The following is a 15,228-nucleotide window of genomic DNA, read 5'->3' as shown; positions in this document are numbered from 1 at the left end:
AACAATCGGAAATATAATAACATATATCCCTCCTGTAGGCATGCAGAGACCAGGAAGACTGGGCAACTCCCAGAAACAGCTCCAGCCGCCACCTTAAAAACCATCAGCTAATGACAAAAGAAAGATGTTTGGGGAGAGCAGGGAAACTAATTATGGGAGGCTGCCGGAAAAAGCACAGTAAACAGAGGGTAAGGTTGTTATGCAGATTTAAGTCAGACCTTTTCCGTTGATAAGTTTCTAGAGATTGGAATATTGTCTTCTCTTGCTGATACAGAGAGCGAGACACCCTTATAAATGGAGGTATTCCTTATAAATGTAAACGCCCCTCAGAAAAGGTCAATTTCTTCTTCTATGTCTGCAGCTTCTCAAAACTAATCAGCCTAAAATAATCTTTATGCCAAAGAGGCATATTTTGAGGTAGCATATTCTGCTCCCTTTCTTTTACATTTTATTTTCTCTTCCCTTTGCTTTGGCTTTCTGTTAAGACCGGTCATTTCACGGAACCATTTGTGCTAACTTGTCAAAGTTCGTCATCAAATGTTAATAGAAACAAGTCATTTCTTGAGAGTTATTTAAATCGAAGACCAGTATGCCCCTAGTGGGGGGTGTGTATATCTCTTGGGATTTTTATGTTTTCATTCTGTGGAGATTTTAGGGTATGGCAAGCTTAGCCCTTTGTATAGTAATAAATGACCCTTCTAAAATTTCAAGTTCTCATTGCGTGGTTTTTACTACCATTTAAGGCCATATGTTTTGTGCCTCAAGAACGAAGGGATCCCTCAAAGAAGAAGAATGATTGGCAGTAATACAGACTCACTCTGAAGTACAACTTTCAGGAAACGTCAGCTATTTCCATCTCGACCTCAGTCTGTACTTTCTAATTGATTAAGTTTTTTCCAGCTTATCTCTTAACTCGGGCAAAAGACCCTAAGGGCAAACCATCCCGTGATGGGAACTGAAACTGCCTCCTCAGGTAACAAGGACTGCACTGAGCCCACAAGACCCTGCATAATTGACCCCAAGACAAAGATAGACCTGACCTTTAGGGCCCACCAGCATGTACCCACTCACCTTTGTCGCACATTTTCCTTATATAAACCTGGAAGTATTTTCCACTTTGGAGACTGTCTTTGAGATGCTGGTCCTCTGTCTTCCTGGTGGTGGCCTTCCTGAAATAAATTCCTTTCCTTTTTCACCACCATGTGTCTCTCTGCCCTTGGATTTGGTCAGCAGCAGGTGGCTAAACCCTGTCTGTTTGGGCCCTGGGGGCCAGATGCTCCTGCACTCCTGGGTCCTCATCTACAACTTGAAGGGACCGAGTATTTTCTACAGTGACGAGATAGGTCACATGCCTAAAATTTCCTTGTTAGGAGCATAAGAGGTGTGAGTCTGGAATGAAAGCTTCATAGTAGCAGAGACCCGGTCTGTCTTACTCGGTACTCCATTCCAGGGCCTCAGACAATGCCGGACTCTACCAGGAGCTCAACACATATTTGGGGAAAGAATAAATGAATGAGATCAATAGCCTATTTAGGGAAATGTCAGAGCTCTGGAAACCTAAATATATTAAAGCAAGTGAAAAGGGGAACCTTGAAGAGACCGGTTCTTCAATGCCCCAGATGTGTCACTGGGAGAGCACTTGGTCCTTCTGCTTGATCCGTAATGAAGATGCTCGGCCTCACCGGCTCAAGGCCTCCCCACGATGGATATTTTCCACCTGTTTCCGGAATCCGACGTTGTAACAGTACTTCTTGGTCTCTGTGCGTTCTGCTGTTACCTGCATGCTGCAGTTTTTTAAGCCCAGGGTTTTCTGGGGTAGTTCTGCTGTAATAACGGGCTAAGTTACTGACCACTGTTCCCTTTGTCATCTTCTCTTTATCAACACAGTGCAGTTTCCTGTACCCATCAGTGATGGAGAAGTGATACAGCTGACAGTATTACATGTGAGTAAGCCAAAGGTATCTCATATCAATCTTCTGGCTCATATCCTCTTACTTTCTTCGTATTTTAAATGATTTGCAGTTTTTTTTTTTTTTTTTAAGAGATCCATTTTATTTTCTTGTTGAGTTCCTGTTGATCTGCTTATCTCTGATATCCTGAAGACTTTGCTTTTTTCTCCCTGCCCTAGCTCTTCCAGTCTGGGGAATTGATCAATGACAATGTTGGGGCCATAGGGGGAGAGACAGGCCTTAAGAGGTGCCGTACAAATCATCAAAATGTGATGTACTATACCTTCTCGGCATAAACTGGAAATTTAAAAAAAAAAAAAAAGGTGCTGCAAATAGAATTGCTTTCTTTGGGCTTAAACCGGATTGGCAGCAACATAGATTCTGCTGTGGGCTGAAGTCATTTTCTACTTTGGCACTACTCAGTCCATGGGGAATGGTGGAGTCATGATTTAGCAGCAAGGTTTTGGGAGCAGGCCAGCATCTACATCTGTTCTGAACTGTCAGTGGACTGGAAAAATGCTTGAAAAAAAGCCAGAGGACAGAGGTAAAGGAGAACACAAAACCTTTAATCTGAAAAAAAGCCACAAAAATGGCTTGATCAATTACAAGGAGATTGGATTTAGAGGGAAGTTTTTATAGAAATAAAATCTATACAGCTCTTCTTTGTCTTTATTTTATTTTTTTTTTTTTTTAAGATTTTATTTATTTATTTGACAGAGAGAGATCACAAGTAGGCAGAGAGAGAGAGAGGAGGAAGCAGGCTCCCTGCTGAGCAGAGAGCCCGATGCGGGACGTCTTTATTAAGTTCCTTAGGAAGGACTAAAGCATCACTCACCTTACTTGGGATGAGTCTTAACAATTGAAGCAATTGATGCGTTGGTCACACCTCTTAGACATTCAGTGAATTGCATAATGGATTGCTTTTCACCATATGCGTGACTATACCATTTTAAAGGAATCTGCAGAGCGGTGGTGTTTGCTTTGTTGTTTTTATTTGCTTGTTTTACATCAAGAGGTACTCTATCAGTTGAAAGTAGGAAAGACCATGATTGGGCAAGAATGTGGCTGATTTACTGGAAAGAATGTGGAAGTGGACTGGCCTGGGTTCAGATTTCAACTCCATCATCTCCTGGGTGTGGGACTTCAGGCAAGTTCCTCTCTGGTGACTTTTTCACCTTTAGAAAAATAATATCTAATTCACAGCATTGTTGTGAAGATTAGGGGAGTCCATGGGCATACTGAAAGCGTGGGATAAATGTTGGTTTGCTTTCTATTCTCTAAGAGTGCCCTTTCCTTCTGTCTCATTGCTCTGCACACATTTGCATATCCAGAATCTTGATTTCCAGAGAAGGTATTTGTCTGATTGGAGTCAATGAACCAAGCCTGGCTTGTCTAAAGTTGAAAGCACTTTTTCCTACTAGCCAAAGGTGGTTAGAAAAACAGAGAAAACAGGCTGCATGGCCTGTACACACAGAAAGGGTGATTCTAAGTTTACTTGGAGCAGTCACAATGGGTTTTGCAAAGAAGCAAGGGCAAGGATCAAGTGGGCTATGTAGCCAAAATGCCAAGATTCTTTTTTGGAAAGACTTTATGTAATGGCAGTCAAATTTCAATAAGAAGGAAATAGAAGATTCAAAATAATAGAAATCGTAGAAATAATTTCCACAGGATTTAGGAAAAGAATTTTTTTTCCCTCAGGAAAGTACGTTACATTTTCTAATGATCTATGGGCATATGTAAGAAAAAAAATAGCTTCTAGGGGTCTCGGGGCCCTATTCAACCTCTCTGAATCACAGTTGCTTTATGTAACATGAAAGGATTGAAATGAAATTGATTCTTTCTAAGGTCGCTTTACCAATTTTTAAAAAGATCTTATTTATTTATTTGACAGAGGATCACAAGTAGGCAGAGAGGCAGGCAGAGAGAGAGGGGGAAGCAGGCTCCCCGCTGAGCAGAGAGCCTGATGCAGGACTCAATCCCAGGACCCCAAGATCATGACCTCTGGGCAGAAAGCAGAGACTTAACCCACTGAGACACCCAGGTGCCCTGAACAATATTTTCTTAAATAAATGGTGTAGTCAACAGTTATAAATATTGGAACTGGGAAATTTGTCAATGCTTTGGACTGTGAGTCCTGTGGGTGGGCAATGTTTTGTTCTGTTTTGTTTTGTTTTTCCCTTGGCTCCTGCTTGCTAGGTACAGTTTGTATTGAATGAAATGTATTGTGTATCACTTCATTACAAATCATTTTCATGGTTTTGAAAGCTGGAAGCAACTTTTACAGTTCATTCCCTCTATCAACCCCCGCCCCCCCATCCATCCCACTATTTTCTAGAAGAAGGAACTAGAATTTAGAGAGAGGGAAAGGGAGACCGAAGAATGGCTCCCGGGACTCACAGTCCAGAATTCCTTCCACTTCACCGTTCTGTGGAAATCTTTCTGCTTCCTGACAGCGTATTTGTAACCCAGCTAAGCTGAGTTGGTTCCTTGGTAATTGATACATAAGAGACTACACCAGGTGGAGTTGTCACCCTTAAGGAACTTTATTTGCAGAAAAGAAGATCACAGGCACTAACTTCCAAAGCCACGGCTCCCTGTGTGAGGGTGAGTGCATTTCTCTTATTTAGGGGTAAGATGAATGGTCAGAAAGGGGAGTTTTTGTCACTGCAGGAAAAGGCCAGCATAAAGCTGGGCAGGGGTTCTGGGAACACATGGCCATACAGGCATCCTATATTGTGTTAATGAAGCTTGAGCTCCCCTCGGGTGGAGTCTTTAACATTACAATGAGGTAGGGGTAACTGTGGACACCCCCATGGTCCATGCCCACAGGTGTGAGTCTGTGGTCAGGCCCACACTGGCCGAAACTGGCCTGGAGCTCTTCCTGTTGTTTGCCTCCAAAAGATAAGGTTCACATTCCCTTGCAAAAAGGAGGGGGAATCAGAGGAGGTCTTGCTGGGGCCGGTTTTAACCTCCTTAACCCTGTGGGGCACGGTTTCAGAGTCCCAGGGCTCGAAGCCCACCTCTGCACCTGCTGAGATGCCCCCGTCGTCCCCAGTACAGAGCCTCACTTTGCACATCATCCACTTAATTTCTCAGCCTTGAACAGGCTGAGGGCATGGCAGGAAATGCCAGCTGGCATGGCGCAGCACTCCCTTGAGTGAGGACTAATTTTGCCTTGCAGAACTTGCTTGCCTTTTTTCAACTGTGTCTGCACCAATATGGCTGAATTTACAAGCGCCAAGAGGATGTTTCACCATCTGCCTGTTAGTGGGGAACTGGGCTTTCTGCTCCTCCAGCAGGGTGTTGGAAGGTGTGGTGGCTGGGGGCCAGAGCGGGAGGCCCTCCTTGGATTGCACGCTGCCCGGGGAGAGGAAGCTCTGCGGAGACCGAGAGCCAGTGTGACAAAGGGTCTGCACGAGTGTGCAGCAGCAAGTGTGATCTGAACACAATTGCAACACTGTTGCAAACGGTCTCCTACTACATTCCTGTCATTATTGCATTAGGACAGTCAGTTGAGAAAGGCCTGGATTAAAAAAAAAAAAAAAAAAAAAGAGAGAGAAAGAAAGAAAAAACAAAGAATTTTTTTTTTTTTTTAAAGATTTTATTTGTAAGTACTCTATCTCAACACCCAGTGTGGGGCTCAAATGTACAAGGCGGAGATCAAGAGTTGCATGCTGTGGGGCGCCTGGGTGGCTCAGTGGGTTAAAGCCTCTGCCTTCAGCTCAGGCCCTGGTCTCAGGGTTCTGGGATGGAGCCCCGCACTAGGCTCTCTGCTCGGCCAGGAGCCTGCTTCCTCCTCTCTTGTGTCTACCTGCCTCTCTGTCTACTTGTGATCTCTATCTGTCAAATAAATAAAATCTTTAAAAAAAAAAAAGAGTTGCATACTGTACTGACTGAGCCACCCAGGTGCTCCAAGATTTTTTTTTTCTTAATTACGAAAGCGCTGCCTGTTTATTGTAGAAAATTTCCAAAGTACACAAAAATATAGAGAAGAAAAATAATGACGTGTATTCGATTACCATTCCAGGGGAATTATCAGAAAGTTTTTGTTATATACTTTTTATAGCTTTTAAAACATACAAATGTGGGGACGCCTGGGTGGCTCAGTGGGTTAAGCCGCTGCCTTCGGCTCGGGTCATGATCTTAGGGTCCTGGGATCGAGTCCCGCATCGGGCTCTCTGCTCAGCAGGGAGCCTGCTTCCTCCTCTCTCTCTGCCTGCCTTTCTACATGTATTTATACATGTATGCCTTTACATGTATAAATACACATGTATACATGTATGCTTTTTTCCTTCAAATATATCATAAACAATTTTGTATACCACTAGACCTTATTTAACAATATTTTTAGCAGCTGCATTGTGTCCCATTTGATGTTTATACCATATATGTATTCCCCTACTGTTGGATATTTTAGTGCTCTTCAGCTTTTTGTTATTTGAAGGAATGAATGGGAAACCTTCTTATCTAACTCTGGTTATTTTCATAAGCAAATCCTTGAAAACTAAATTGCTGAGTCAAAGTAATGACTAGTTTCTAGTTTAAGTTTTAATATCCATTGCCAAATTCCCTTTGAGCAAGGTTTTAGCAAGTTAGATTTCCACCAATGTAGACCATTAGCAAATTTCTCAGTGTCCTCACTACTATGGGGAGTTTGATAATGTGATAATTTTTTTATAATCTTTGATAATGTGATAAGTAAAAAAAAATGGGATAAGTGAAAAATGTCTACCATTACACTTCAATGTAGGTTGTGGATCACTATATATTTCCTTACTTTTTAAAGTTTGTTTATTTATTCACTTATTTTAAAGATTTTATTTATATGAGAGACAGAGCATGAGCAGGGAGGAGGGGTACAGGGAGAGGGAGAAGCAGATTCCCTGCTGAGTGGGGAGCCTGATGTGGGGCTTAATCCCAGGACCCTGAGATCATGACCTGGGTAAAAGGCAGAGGCTTACCCAACTTGAAGGAGCAGGAAGCTGGCTGAGGACAAAGCAAAAGCTGGCGCCTTGCACCCCCCCGTTCACCCGCTCCCCTCCATATGTGTAGCATTCCTCAGGCACCCCCGACTGCCATAAAACGATAAATAGTTAACTTGCAGAGATCCCAGTCCTGCAAGGTAGGAGTCTCCCTTGGTTTGCAAATGTCCTTGAGATTTACAACAAAGAAGTTACCTTATCAATAGCCCTAATGTCACCCTCCCCTCCATGAAAAACCCAAGGAGGCAGAGGTAGAAGGAAAAGTAAATACTTCTAAACCTAAATCTCATTAACAGGGATGCTTGATAGCAGGAATGTAACATTCCACCAGGAGACTCCCAATTGTGTTCAAACTATCAATCAATCAGCTCAGCCCCACCCGAAACTTGTTTGTACCTGTCTATAAAAATCCTGCACCGACCCAGCTCCCGACCTCTCGGACCTCTCGGCGTTATCGGCAAGGAGCTGCGCTACCCTTGCTGATTGGCTTTGACTCACGTCTCTGGTGGTCTTTTAAGGTGGGGGTAATATTCAACTGGCATTTCAAACTGAGCCACCAGGAGCCACTATTTATTTATTTTTTTATTACTCTCTATACCCAACATGGGGCTCGAACTCATGACCTTGAGATCAAGAGTCACATTTCTCTTCCGACTAAGCCAGCCAGGCACCCTACATTTCCTTCATTTAGACCAAGCTAAGGTTATGAAAGTATAGACTTTCAGGTTCCGAGATGAAGAGAATCATACTCAGGCTATTTTTACATATATGATTTTTTATGTTCTTGTTAATTACACAAAAAGCCATGATACCATCTTTATTTTCTGTTTGCTGATAATACTTATCCCAGAGCAAATAACCCTTATATACATTGTTATGCCCAAATTTTCACGTTGAGAGACCACCAAGGAGCCAGGCACCGATGCAATCACACGAGGGTTTATTTGACAAGCTTAGAGGGTTTATTTGACAAGCTTAAGCTTCGGCCCAAGTATACCCGACACAGAGGAGTAGGGAACTTGCACCCCGAGGTGACATGCTTAAGCTTAGGCCCACGTATACCCGAGGCAGTGGAGTAGGGACTTGGACTCCGAGCTTAGTTAAGGCAGGGGTATTTATGGGTTCCTGTTACTAAAGCAGGGTGGCAGTTTCTGGAACCAAAGCAGGGTGGGGCTTGCTAAAGCAGGGTGGGGGAAAGTTCAGTCCTTGGGCACAGGGGTCTGATATGGCCTCCGGGGCTAAGATGGCCGTACTTATGTTAAGGCTAAACCAGAGGTGGGGTGGCCTTAATTTTTCTCGGCCTCCACAATGTTTGTTTGTTTTAAGAGAAAAAAGTGGTCATCTTGCCTTTTGCAGTGATGATAAAGAAACTTCCGGGCGCCTGGGTGGCTCAGTGGGTTAAGCTGCTGCCTTCGGCTCAGGTCATGATCTCAGGGTCCTGGGATCGAGGCCCGCATCGAGCTCTCTGCTCAGCAGGGAGCCTGCTTCCCTCTCTCTCTCTCTCTCTGCCTGCCTCTCAGTCTACTTGTGATCTCTCTCTGTCAAGTAAATAAATAAAATCTTTAAAAAAAAAAAAAAAAGAAACTTCGAATAATTGTTTACTTCTGTGAGTATCAGGAATGCCACTAGGAAAGTCAAGATAAATTCCTCTCTGTAGCAATATTTTGATAAAAAGGGAATGTATTTTGGGGGCACCTGGGTGGCTCAGTGGGTTGAGCCACTGCCTTCGGCTCAGGTCATGATCTCAGGGTCCTGGGATCAAGTCCCGCATCGGGCTCTCTGCTCAGCGGGGAGCCTGCTTCTCTCTCTCTCTCTGCCTGCCTCTCTGACTACTTGTGATTTCTCTCTGTCAAATAAATAAAATCTTTAAAATAAAAAAAAAGGGGAATGCATTTTGTATTTCATTAGGAGGGGTATTGTTGGAGTAGTTTTTTTTTTTTTTAACTTGCTGGGAAAGAAAAATATAAAATCTTTTTGGTAGAATTACTTAAAAGATGCCAGTGAGAGGGTTGCTTGGCTGGCTCAGTTGGTAGAGTATGTGACTCTTGAATTCAGGGTTGTATGCTCAAGTCCCATGTTGGGTGTAGAAATTATTTAAAAATAAAAATCATTAAAAAGAGAGAGAGAGAAATAGTGACGACCATGGCATTTCTGCTTGGGGGGATGGTTTCAGTAACTAGGAGTGAGCATAGCTAGATTGTTTTACTAAACTTAGGTGCCTAAGAGAATGACTTAGGGATTCCTAAGGGACTAGGGATTCACAGTTCCTAAAGCTGAGCTGGAAAATGCATTCTAGTCAGAATTTAGTATGTCTCAGGAAGGTTTGCACTTGGTCTGAGAAGAAAACCCTCAATGGTAAAGGAGAAAAACATTTCTTTATGTTTTCTTTTTTTTTAAGATTTTATTTATTTAGTCAGAGAGAGAGAGCGAGAGTGAGCACAGGCAGGCAGAGATGCAGGCAGAGTCAGAGGGAGAAGCAGGCTCCCCACAGAGCAAGGAGCCCGATGTGGGACTCAATCCCAGGACGCCGGGATCATGACCTGAGCCGAAGGCAGCTGCTTAACCAACTGAGCCACCCAGGCGGCCCGTATGTTTTCTTTTTTTAAAGATTTTATTTATTTATTTGACAGAGATCACAAGTAGGCAGAGAGGCATGCCGAGAGGGGGAAGGAAGCAGGCTCCCTGCCCAGCAGAGAGCTCAATGCAGGGCTCCATCCCAGGACCTGAGATCGTGACCTGAGCTGAAGGCAGAGGCTTTAACCCACTGAGCCACCCAGGCGTCCATTCTTTATGTTTTCTATCAAAGAAGTGGAGATGATAGGATATATCAGTTTTATTTTTATTTTTAAAGATTGATTGATTGATTGATTGATTGATTTGACAGAGAGAAACACAGCCAGAGAGCAAACACAAGCAGGGGGAGTGGGAGAGAGAGAGAAAGGCAGGGAGCATGGTGTGGGGCTGGATCCTGGGACCCTGGGATCATGACCTGAGCTGAAGGCAGCTGCCCAACGATTGAGCCATCCACGTGCCCCAAATCTCAATTTTCTTTTTTTAAAGATTTTATTTATTTATTTGACAGACAGAGATCACAAGTAGACAGAGAGGCAGGCAGAGAGAGAGGGAAGCAGGCTCCCTGCTGAGCAGAGAGCCCGATGCAGGGCTCGATCCCAGGACCCTGGATCATGACCTGAGCCAAAGGCAGAGGCTTTAACCCACTGAGCCACTCAGGCGTCCCCCAAATCTCAATTTTTAAAAAGTTCTCTGGTTGTGTTTTATTTTAAATGCATTCTTTAGATTCTTTAAATGCAATCTTTAAATAAATAAAAATTTATTTATTACTTTAGAGAGAAAGAGACAGAGCATGAATGGGAGGGAGGGACCGAGGGAGTAGGAAAGGGAGAGAATTCTCCAGCCAGCCCCATGCCCAGCTTGGAGCCTGAAGCAGGGCTCGACACAACCACCCTGAGATCATGACCTGAGCCAAAACCAAGAGTTAGATGCTTAACCAGCTGTGCCACCCAGGTGTCCCTGTTGTGTTTTATTTACAATAAACAAGGATAAGGGTGCCTGGCTGGCTCAGTCAGTAGAGCTTGGGACTCTTGATACAGCAAGCCCCACTTTGGGCATAGAGCTTACTTTTAAATAAAATAAAATAAAACAAAGCAAATTGAAAGAAAGAAAGAAAGAAGTATAATGTTACCTATGGTTTTTCCAATATTTACAGAAATCACCTTTATAAAAATATGTGCACTATATTTCTGAAGATGTTTATAGTTTATCATTTAGATTAAAATGTTTGCCATCAATAATACTTTAATAATGATTGTTTATTCCACATATAGGGAGAAAAGTATTTCTATGATTGAGGTGAGGAAAGAAAATCCTAAGAAAGATTATTTTATTTCTGTTTTAAGATTTTGACTTTTCTTGGAACCAAGACCTCAATATAATGTGTAAGTTTAAAAAAAAGAAAAGAAAACTAAGCTCAGAGTAAAAACTGAGCCCTAAGCAGTGTGCTGTAACAGGCAAAGGAGGTCTCAGGGTCAGTGGATTTTGGTTCTGAACTCAGTTCTGTGACCATTGGAGAACTTTAGGTCTTCCAATCCCTTCTGTCTTGGTCTCAGCCTTCTGATCTGTAAAATGTGGTATTTGGACTTGTTGATCCCTTCCAGGTCAAAGAATTTGTGAGTTTTTTTTTTTTTTTAAAGATTTTATTTATTTACTTGAGAGAGAGAGAACATGAGGGGGACTGCTTTACCACTGAACCAGCCAGACACCCCTGGAGTAAAATCTTTAAACATCCTATGCATTAAAAGTACGAACCTATTCTTTTCTTTTTCTTTCTCTTTTCTTTTCTTTTCTTTCTTTCTTTTTTTTTTTTTTTTTTTTTTTTAGATTTTATTTATTTATCAGAGAGACAGAGCACAAGCAGGGGGAGCAGCAGGCAGAGGGAGAATCAGGCTCCCCACTGAGCAGGGAGCTGAACCATGACCTGAGCTGAGCTGAAAGTAGACGCCCAACAGACTGAGCCACCCAGGCATCCCTGATTCTATTCTTTTAAACCAAATATTTGAATATGGAACTCAGTTGTGTCTCTTAATTTTTTTTTTTTAAGATTTTATTTATTATTTGAGAGCAAGTGATATAGAGTGAGAGCACAAGCAGGGGGAGCAGCAGAGTTAGAGGGAGAAGCAGGCTCCCCACTGAGCAAGGAGCCTGATTTGGGACTAGATCCCAGGATCCTAGGACCAGGACCTGAGCCAAAGGCAGATGCTTAACTGACTGAGCCACCCAGGCATCCCCCTTTAAAAAAATAAAAATAAAAAAAGAAAGAAAAGCTTTTCCCCCTCTTAATTTGTACAAACATTATTCAGAGATTGGTGTAACTGAGAGCGGCAAAAGGTCTTCTGACTCCCAGGCTTGGTCTGATTTTTGTTGAAGAAGACCGTCTCAAACACAAAGGACCCTCCTCAATTCTTAACTCTCTCTGTACATGTTGTCAGCAACCTGTAAAAACAATCATTCAATCATAATTACATTCTGTTTCCAGCTGAATCAAGGTTGAACTCGGGCTCTTCTCGGGGGCTGCTATAACTAGGGACATCATAAAAAAAGTTTGAAGCTGGGGCACCCATCTCAGTCTGTTAAGCCTCTGATTCTTGATTTGGTTCAAGTCATGATCTCAGAATTGTGAGATCCAGTCCTGCCTCAGTTTTGTGCTTGGGCATAGAGCCTGCTTAAGATTCTCTCTCTCTCCCTCGGCCCCTCTGGCCCCACTCCCTCTTAAAAAAAAAAAAAAAAAAAAGGTTCAAGTTGGACAGAAGTGCTTTAACAGCCTATCCCCCAGCTCTGCCTCCACTCATACCCCCACTGACTGGGTTATTCCTTTAGTGAAAAAAATCAAGGGGCGGATGTATGTAGTAAGCCTTTGGCTTTCTCGCTGCCCAGTATGCACATGGTGCCCTCTAGCGGTAGCGTGGGGGCATTTCCGAAAAGGGAGTGGAGAATTCGCTTCTGTAGTGAGATCTTCCAGCTAGCTTTTTGTTTATGTGAGCTTTATTTGAGAGTTAAAGGTCGAAAATAATGTACTTTCATTTGCAACTTAAGATGCAAGTTGCCATGGTAATCTAACATAGTTTACAGTGATTCCTTTTATATATACTCTAGCATATCCTTTTAAGACTTTTTTTTTAAGATTTTATTTATTTGACACAGAGAGAGCACAAGTAGGCAGAGAGGCAGGCGGGGCGGGTTGGGGGGGGGTCCGAAGCCGGCTCCCCACTGAGCACAGAGCCCAATGCAGGGCTCAATCCCAGGACCCTGGGATCAGGACCTGAGCCGAAGGCAGAGGCTTAACCCACTGAGCCACCCAGGCACCCCCCTTTTAGACATTTTTTTTTTTTTCAAAATTTTTTTTTTAAGATTTTATTTATTTATTTGACAGAGAGAGATCACAAGCAGGCAGAGAGAGAGAGGAGGAAGCAGGCTCCCTGCTGAGCAGAGAGCCCGATGCGGGACTCGATCCCAGGACCCTGAGATCATGACCTGAGCCGAAGGCAGCGGCTTAACCCACTGAGCCACCCAGGCGCCCCCCTTTTAGACATTTTTAAGGATGAGAAATAAGGTTAATCATTTAGGAAATTTAACAATAATGAAAAAATTCTCCTCAAAAAAATTTTCCTTAGTGTGTTTCTGGTATGAAGCTCATAATAGCCAAAATGTTTCTATTAAGGCCTGAACCTAACCCATTACATAAAAGTAAAAGCACATTTCTTTTTTCTTTGGTGCAGAAAAGGCAATTTTATTAAAACATGGGGGCAAGGCCCTTGGGCAGGAAGCTGCTGCTAAAAGTGCGTTTCTTGAAGAAGTGCTGAAGAAGAAGATGCACCAAAAATATACACTATATATTTTTTTCAAAAGGACATAAACTGCACGTTTTGGCACCGTCTTCTCTTCAGATTTCCTTTCCCAGTGTTATATAGCTGGACTTCGGATGTCCAGATGGCACTGTAGGAAGATGACTAAGGCAGTCGTGTGCAGAAAAGCTGGTATAGAGTGCAGATAAAATATAAAGATATTATTCCAAAATTGAAGTTTGCAGTGATAGTCGACTAATACTTGAAAGTTTTGAGGTGTCCGCGTATAATTAAAAAACAAATCTTTGTATATTATGCCACTCGAGTCATGTCTTAAATGGCACTTGATGTGCACAATCTCCACCTTTAAAGTGAGTTTTTAAATGTTCTATACATTTCTGTGCTGGTTTCTAGACTAGCTACTTACAATAAAGTTTGTTTCTAAATAAAATGTTTATAATAAACAGCTTATCAGTTGTGAGAGCCAGTTAGTTACTTCTCCTAAGCCCTGGTGTAGAATAGATGCGTTCCAAATATGGAGGTTTTCATGTATAGATAGTGAACTTTATAAAATGGTAATCTCCGGGTGCCTGGGTGGCTCAGATGGTTAAACATCTGCCTTGGGCTCATGAGTTCAGGGTCCTGGGATGGAGCCCCCAAGTCGTGTTCCCCGCTCAGCGGGGAGTCTGCTTCTCCCTCTTCCTCTACCACTCCCACTGCTCATGCCCTCTCTCTCTCTGTATCTCTCTGTCTCAAATGAATAAGTAAAATCTTTTCTTACACAAATAGTAATCTTCAAAATTCTCTATGTTCCATTACATTGCAAAGCTGAAATTCATCTACTACTTTTTTTTTTTTTAAAGATTTTATTTATTTACTTGACAGAGAGAAATCACAAGTAGATGGAGAGGCAGGCAGAGAGAGAGAGGGGGAAGCAGGCTCCCCGCTGAGCAGAGAGCCTGATGCGGGCCTCGATCCCAGGACCCTGAGATCATGACCTGAGCCGAAGGCAGCGGCTTAACCCACTGAGCCACCCAGGCGCCCTCATCTACTACTTTTAAAAAGTATTTTGTTCATTCAAGCAGCAATTTTCTCCAGTCTCCTTCAATTTCCTTCTACCATACCTTATAGTGGACCTACAAGCTTATTGTGCAGATGTATTAAAATTTTAAGGGAATAAAAGGTTTAAAAATTTTTGAAAAAAAATTTAAAAAAATAAAAAAAAAACCTTTAAGTAGTTTACAGTAGTAACTTTTAGTTCTAAAGCAGCATCTTCATCATATGCAAATTTAGGTCAGAGATGATGCTAGAAAGATGACGTGGTCCACACGTGGTTGACTCCTTCCATGGCTGTGTAGAGGGAAAATGCCTTGTGTGTGCCTATTATGAGAATCGTTACCTCCAACAGATAGTTCCACTCTGCCAGCTTCTTTTATTTTCTTTTCAAATGCATCACATTCTCTTTGTAAATCTGCAGGATTCCCATCAAGGATATGAGCATTTTAGGATCTATATCAATATGCTTAAAAAAGTTATTCCTCACCGACAAATAACAGCTTTCAGGACAATTGATGGGAAATTCTACGTGTTCATCCATGTTAAATGTCTCCATATGTTTAAAAGAGAGGTCTCTAGGGGTGCCTGGGTGGCTCAGTGGGTTAAGCCTCTGCCTTCAGCTCAGGTCATGATCCCAGGGTCCTGGGATCGAGCCCTGCATCGGGGTCTCTGCTCAGTGGGGAGCCTGCTTCCTCCTCTCTCTCTGCCTGCCTCTCTGCCTACTTGTGATCTCTTTCTGTCAAATAAATAAATAAAATCTTTAAAAAAAATAATAAAAGAGAGGTCTCTATTCTTGTGATGTTCTGCTGACGATTATAAGGTGTGGGTTTTTCTTTGTTTGTTTGTTTGTTTAGAAGATGCTAACGATGTATGTTAGTACAC

General features: G+C 42.6%; 1 pseudogene; it reads right to left on the bottom strand.

The window, feature by feature from the left end:
• Positions 1-1,678: 1,678 nt before the first annotated feature.
• On the bottom strand, positions 1,679-14,887 carry LOC123387537 (annotated as a pseudogene).
• Positions 14,888-15,228: the final 341 nt, after the last annotated feature.

The sequence above is a fragment of the Mustela putorius genome, unplaced genomic scaffold (assembly GCF_011764305.1).
Source record: "Mustela putorius furo isolate JIRA1106 unplaced genomic scaffold, ASM1176430v1.1 tig00003854_pilon_pilon_pilon, whole genome shotgun sequence".
NCBI lineage: Eukaryota > Metazoa > Chordata > Mammalia > Carnivora > Mustelidae > Mustela > Mustela putorius.
The sequence above is the reverse complement of the archived record's forward strand: the minus strand, read 5'-3'. Positions and strand labels throughout refer to the sequence as shown.